This window comes from Dipodomys spectabilis, unplaced genomic scaffold (assembly GCF_019054845.1).
Source record: "Dipodomys spectabilis isolate Male_0828 unplaced genomic scaffold, ASM1905484v1 ptg000344l, whole genome shotgun sequence".
In the NCBI taxonomy this organism is placed as follows: domain Eukaryota; kingdom Metazoa; phylum Chordata; class Mammalia; order Rodentia; family Heteromyidae; genus Dipodomys; species Dipodomys spectabilis.
Window position 1 is genome coordinate 632,841 of NW_024871021.1, and position 7,517 is coordinate 640,357.

Sequence of the window (7,517 nt, forward strand, 5' to 3'; positions counted from 1 at the left end):
TTCATTTCACTTAGAATCACCTTATACAATCATATGTACATAGCTATTGAACTATTCTGCTCATCTACTAAGATTATCCTTGATGTACACAATAATGCTCCTCTATTACCCAGTAATCACACTTCTGGGCATATAACCAGGTGATCACAAACAAGGCCACAGTAAAGCTACTACTGTGTATCACAGTAATATTTACCAAAAATGACACACACACTCACACACACACACACACACACACACACACACACACACACAGATAAACACACATGGAAAACTATGCTTCAATCACAAAGAATGTGACCACCTCATTTGTAAGTAAATGGAAGATCTTGGAAAAAATCATATTAGTGAAGTAAGCCAGACTTAAAGACACATAGGTCCCACGGTTTCCTTTGTTTGTAATAATTAGTTTACATGAATGATAATCTCATGTATTTTAATTTGACATTTTGTTCTATGTTGAGCGTGCAACATTATTGCTATATTTTTTGTTATTATTTCTGCAAATAGGCAGGTATACTTAAAGAATTACATTCATCTTATCCATTATTGAAGGAAGAACAACTAAAAGAGTAACCACTACTAGGAAGAACAACTCCTACTTACTTAACTTCATTCCTATGTAAGACCAATGTTGTCCCCTATATCCTCATGTTGTACATTACAACTCTATACCTGGTCATAATGTATATCTAGTATCTTATGCATTGTGAACTAAATGCCAGAACTAAATGCTTTACTTTAAAAAAAAAATTCTGTCAATGTTTGAGGATGGTTTGTGTGTGTGTGTGTGTGTGTGTGTGTGTTTACAAAGATCAGAACATAACATTTTTCTTCATTTCGAATATATCTTACAGGTCATTGCAAGTTGTGGCTAATGGGAGCAGTCTCTTGTTATTTTAAGGATGAAACAGAAAAAGATATTTGTGCATGTAACACAGTTGCTTTATTAGTGTCGTTGAACACTGAACTTCAATTTACATCTTGGCTGATGTTGTGAATAATGTGAATAACAATGAACTACAGATATATTTATGAGTTACCCAGAGAGAAATAATCACATGATTGGTGGATCAGATGATATTTCAAGTATGATTTCTTTAGAAAACTGCATACTACTTTCTACAAGGAGAATACTAACCTGGATTTTGTCCAAGAGTAGAAAATTTCTTTTTCTTCACACTCTCACCAACACGATTACCTTTTATTCAAAAGGGAATAAAGGGCAAGTTTTTACTATCTTCAGTACCCTAGACTGGCTTAAGACCAAAATCCAACCCCCTAAATGCTTGGAATTACAAACTTTTACCACCACACCTGGTTCCTTTGATTTTTTTTGATAAGAGTTATAATAGTTATAAAGTAGTATCATAGTAATTTTGAATTACATTTCTCTAATGACTTCTTCTCACAGCATTAAGCCAGCACAGAAGTTGTATTAAACACAACTGTGTAAACCCACTGGTGATATAGAGGGGTTTATGGAAAACATGTCTATTCGAACTTTTGTCCATTTTTAATCAACTTTCTTGTTAATCTCATCTTTAATCTCTCTATACAAAAATAATTAATTCAAGGTAGTAAAAAGGAAAAAATTAAGCAACTCCTAACATTTTTCAATTTTCAATAACATGATATTGCTTAAATCATTTTCTGTTTATGCTTGAGACTATATAACAATTTAGTTAGACCTTTTACATATCTATATGTATTTTATTTATTCTACATTGATTGCTCTTTCCAAAGCCTGCGTGTCTAATTTTGGTTTCTTTCAGTCTTAAGAAGTTCAGATTTCAAACTCAAGAATAAATGGATGTAAGCAAACAAAAAAATACAGTTCCTCTCATCTGATAATGCCTCTACAAGAATGAGAAAAGAGTTGATCATTCTAAGGACACTTAATTCTTAAGATAACATTTGCTATAATGCTAATGTTATTACCATTTTAGTGTTGGGAAAAATTGTAATTAAAGGCACTAAGTGCATGGCCCAAGACACACAGTGAGGAAGGAAATGAGTCAAATTTTCAAAAGTCTTCCAGCAATACACAAAAGGTAGATAAAGTCTCTCCATTCACTGATACTCTCAATTCAATATTCATACTGTCCAAGAAATAATAGCATAGCAATTATTGCCCATGGTAATTGTTTTCTGTTACATTTTGTCTTCAACACAGACTGTGTTGGTGACATTGGGTTATCATGCACAGAGCTGTGCTTATAAATTATGGTCCAAAGAGAGGCAAATTTCTTCTGTCCCATAGTTCCAGTATCATTTTTAAAAAGTACTAAATCTTTTAAATGTCATCACTTACTGTATTTTAATAATTCAAGAATGAAAAATTTCACATTTAATCACTCCAAAATGCTTTAAGACTAGGAGATGATAAAACAGGCCTCTGTGAAGTAAATTTTCTTCTACTTTTAAAATTATTCTGAAAGCCTGGTACTGGTTTGTCACACCTGTAATCCTAACTACTAGGGATACCAACTAAGGAGCCTGAGATCTGTGGATAATATTGGGAAGCCAACAGGACAAAATAAATTCATGAGATTATTTTTCAAAATTTTAACGAAATAGCAAAGGGCCAGGAATGGAGATGTAGCTCATATAATAACTCACCAATCTAGAGAGAAAGACGTAGCGAGATGTTGAAGCCCTGATTTCAAACTCAGAGCATGCCAACACGCAGGAATGCACACACACTCACTTTTTCAAAATATCTTCATATCAGTGTTTTGCATTAAATTCTTTGTTAATGATATTATATGGGTAAAATGGGAGTCATAAACTCTTCCATCTCAAAACATTTTTATACATTTTTGTTGTAAAAATACTGTACAGAGGGGTTATAGTTATATGAGCAAAGTAATAAGTACATTTCCTATCAAACATTGTTACCTCCTCCTTTGTTTTCCCCCCACCATTCCTTCCCTTACACCTCCACAAGTACACTCCTCATACCCCAAAGCCCCACCAAATGTCCCTAGCCTGAATTGTAAAGTTCGTTTTTCAAAATAATGTCTTGTGCATCTATTGTTATACAATGGATCAAACTGAATTCCTATTTAAGCATGTTGTTTTTTTCCTTTCCCTCCCCAAATTAGAGAAGTGTGCATTCAAGATGCAGGTGCACCAACATCAAATAAAGTGAAAACAGGGTTATATTGTTGGGGAGGAACGTATAAAAAAGAAAAACAATCACGTCGTACATTATAAATATGTGAGAAACAACAGCAAGAAAGAAAAAAAAACACTTGTGTCTCTATCTTGGGGGTTATTTAGCTTAACATCAACTTATCTAGTCATATACACATAGGCTTTCAACTTTTCTGCTTATCCCAGACATATACTAGTTATTGCAAATAAGGGATACCATGGGACCTATGTTTCTTTGGACTTGGCTTACATCAGTTAATATAATTTTTTTCCAAGTCTTTCCATTTCCTAACAAACTGAGCGATGTCATTCTTTCTGATGGAGGTATAGAATTAATATATATATATATATATATATATATATATATATATATATAGATATATAGTATATGTGTGTGCGTGTGTGTGTACACACAAATACACACAGAACATTTTCCTTTTTTGTTTTTTAGAGCAACTTATTTTTCCACCTTCATCATTTTTTCAAATGTTTTTATTGTGATTAAGTGGTTACAAATTTCACAAATTTCACAATATTGTGGGATAGTGATGCTTAGTTTAAATCACAAACACATTCTAACTTCGATGGAGCAAATTGTCTATTATGGTCTACAACATTTATCAATTCTATGAGCTTTGCAATAGAGTTATTTCTTCCATACGTAAATTTTTTGTTTTGAAATATGTATATTTCTTTTGTATTGCATAGCGCCAGCTGTTCGCTCTTTCCCACTTGTTCCCTCCCTCCCTCCAGTGACATTGAGTTGCTTAGTTCATTTTGGTCAATGTCCAGTGCAGCTGATGGATCCCACTGTTGTATGTTTTCCCTGATTCCTTCTAGTTCTGTGTCATCCTCCTGGTTTCCCTTCAGTGTGCACATATGACGGGCAGAATGGGGTTATTTAGTAGTGATTCGACCAGATGAGTGGAAGTTCTTGGTTTCTTAAGTGTTGTTAATTTTGGCATATCACCTTACATTTTGGATTTAACATCCGCTTATCACGGAGACCATTTGCCATTTGTCTCTTTGCTTTTGGCTTAACTTGCTCAACATGATTTCCTGTAGCTTGATTGATTTCCCTACTAATGCCATTATTTTGTCCTTTCTAATGGCTGGAAAATATTCCGTTGTGTATAGTTACCACAGTTTTTTGATCCATTCATCTCTGGTGGGACATATGGGTTGTTTTCATATCCTGGCTATTGTGAACAGTGCTGCAATAAACATGGAAGTGCATTTGTCCTTGAATATTGGTACCTGTTGTTCAGGATAGATGCCTAGAAGTGCTATGAGTGGGCCATAAGGAAGGTCAATATTTATCTTTCTGAGGACTCACCAGACTGCTTTCCAAAGTGGTTGTGTAAGTGTACATTCTCACACACACACACACACACACACACACACACACACACACACACAGAGAACATTTTCTTGATCCATTCTTCTACTGAGCAGCATCAGGGTTGGTTCCATATCTTAGCTATGGACTGCCGACGTCCAGCCCCAGCCTGGCGTCTGCCCGGGGCAGAGGTGGCTCTCCTGCGGGCGCCCGGGCCACTACTGAAAGGTCCACACAGCAATAAACATTGTTGTGTTGGTAGTTTTAGTATGGACTGGTTTGTGATCATTTGGGAGAATGCCCAAAAGTGGGATTGCTGTATAATAGGGAGCTCTATGTGGAGGCTTTTGAGGAACCTCCAAACTGCTTTCCAAAGTGGATGAACAAGTTTACACTCCCACCAAGAATGCAGTAGGCTTCCCTTCTGGCCATATCCCTTCCAGCATCTGTTGTTGTAAAAATATGGAATGATTCACTAATTTGTGTATCATCCTTGTGCAGGGACCATGTTAATCTTCTCTGTATGTTCCAATTTTTGTGTATGTGCAGCCAAATTGAGCACAAAACATTTTTTATATATAAAGAGTAATTGATTTTCTTAAACTAGACAATTCAACAAAAATAAGTTCAAAAGAATTGTGAAATTTTAGAACCATGTGTTTCTTACATAAGCACACATTTAAGAATAAAGTCAAGATTGACATATCAAAAACAAAATAATTCCAGATATTTGTTGTTCATGAGATTTGTAAGAGGAGGAATTCAATTATTCTACAAAAGGCACTTGTCATAATGATCATTGCAGCAAATGTAAGGTTTGTTAAAAGTTTTAATGTTTTAAATATGTTTAATTTTGGGATTTGCTTATATATGGCAAAATTAAGACTGTTTGGCAGGTCATAAAAATTTTTGATAAAGTATATAATATTTCTGGTAGCATGTACTAGTAAATATGAACATTTCAGATTTTATAGAAACTTTACTAGTGAGAAGTTGTAAAGACTGTGTAAAGAAGCAGAGTGAAGAGTTAAGATTTTAAGTACACAGTTTCTGTTAAATCTTTAGGGCTCCTTTACATTATATGTTAGTGATGAACAAATAATGATATAATCCACATACAAATGATGAGATGAACTATAAATAGTAATCTTAGTGAGTAAATTTGAAGGTTACTTATAGCTTTATCCAGCTTTAAATGTACAGGAATATGAGAAAATAGTAAACTCTACTATGTACACTTCAAATACTGAAAACCCTGGTAATTGTTTTGTTTTTTATTTTAGTAGTCATTAATATTTAATTATTGTTTTCTTTATTTATAGCATTTTTCCTTGTTGTAATATAATACAACTTTTTGTGAGTCATGATTAAGAGGTACTTTGAGAATATTATTGGGATGGCCACACAATTTTTCATAGGTGCATGTGAATTTACAAAGAGCAAAACTAAAAACAAAATATTGATGAAAAATTATATCAAGTAGAGTCTGAATCAGGAGTGTTGATAAATGTCCATACCTAAAATCTTAACCCTAGGCTGGAGCATCTTATTTAAATATTGTTGAGAATTTCAAGACTTCCTTTATTTAGGGCCCTTAGAAGTATGTACAGCATGCATGTGTACAAAGCCAGTGACAACAGGCAAATATGACTAAGTTTCCCCAAAAAGAATCTATGAAGTCAATAGTTATCTTCCCAAACAGATGAAAAAATGCGTCCAAAATAATTCAGTGCACCTAGATTTGTGGAGTTATTTAAGTTATGGATTCTTTGTTAGACATATTCTTTTCTTTTAAAAATTGTCAAATATTAGTTTATAATAAACTTTGTCTAGTATTTCTTGGTTCAAAACAGAAATCTTGATACAGTTGATGTCACTTGGCTTTCTTACTATCTCAGTTCAAAGCCAACCTAGGCAGGAAAGTCTGTCACATTCTTATCTGTAACCAAACACCAAAAACGCCAGAAGTGGAGTTTGGCTCAAGTAGTAGAGTCCTAGCTTTGGGGGAAGTTGGCCAGGGAAGACATTTCTTCAGGGACATGGTCCAGCCTCTGAGTTCAAGCTCCAGAACAAGGACAAACTAAACAAACAAACAAGAAAAAAATGCACATATTTCTTTGGGACCATCCATAAAGCACTGGTTTGAGAACAGACTCCTTTTGCTGATCATACTCACTGAATCCTGCTTTCTTGGAATACTAATTGCGCTGGAGAATTCAGGACAAGACTAAATGAATTAATAAGTGACTCCTGCAACAACAGAATCATCTCAATAGTGAAATATCCATGCATAAGACAAATTAAAACCTCCAAGTCTTTGTTTCCTTGCAAAAGAAAACTTTTAAAACAATGTTTATTTCCTTTTGTTCTATGCTGGCCTTCAAATGGCACATTGTTTCCTTTTGAAATACTTTCAAGAAGAAGTTTTCAGACAATTTTTATATGAATAAAGAACACACTCGAAAAAAGTCAGGGACAGTTTCTTCAAGCGTGGATTCTTTTTTTTCTAACAATGAATATATATTTTTTACAGTGAAAATACTGAACAGAGTGGTTACAATTACATGTGCAAGATAATGAGTACAGTTTTTATCAAGCATTGTAGCCTACTCCTTGGTTTCCCCTTCCCATCCCTAGACATAAAAGAAATGCAAATCAAAACAACATTGAGATATCACCTCACCCCAGTTAGAATGGGTATAATCAAGAACTCTAATAACAACAGATGCTGGAGGGGATGTGCAGTCCCACTTTTGGGCATTTACCCAAATGTTTACAAACTAGACCACACTAAAGCTACGAGCACAACTAAGTTTATTGCAGCATTATTTATAGCTAAGATCTGGAATGAGTACATTTTTTTATCAAGCAATGTAGCCTACTCCTTGGTTTCCCCTTCCCATCCTCACCTCCCCCCTCCAACCAATCCTCCTCCCCCCAACAACAAAGTTGTAAAGTTCGTTTTTGAAATAACAACTTCTACATCTCATTGTTGCAATGGGTCCACCTGTATCCTTAT

The 7,517-nt window shown here is 34.5% G+C and overlaps 1 non-coding gene across 1 annotated transcript; it reads right to left on the reverse strand.

Annotated features, from left to right (window-relative positions):
* Positions 1 to 4,954: 4,954 nt before the first annotated feature.
* LOC122095341 lies at positions 4,955 to 5,060 on the reverse strand. The gene has a single exon (XR_006145103.1). It is a non-coding gene; the product is annotated as a U6 spliceosomal RNA (small nuclear RNA).
* Between the last annotated feature and the right edge of the window lie 2,457 nt (positions 5,061 to 7,517).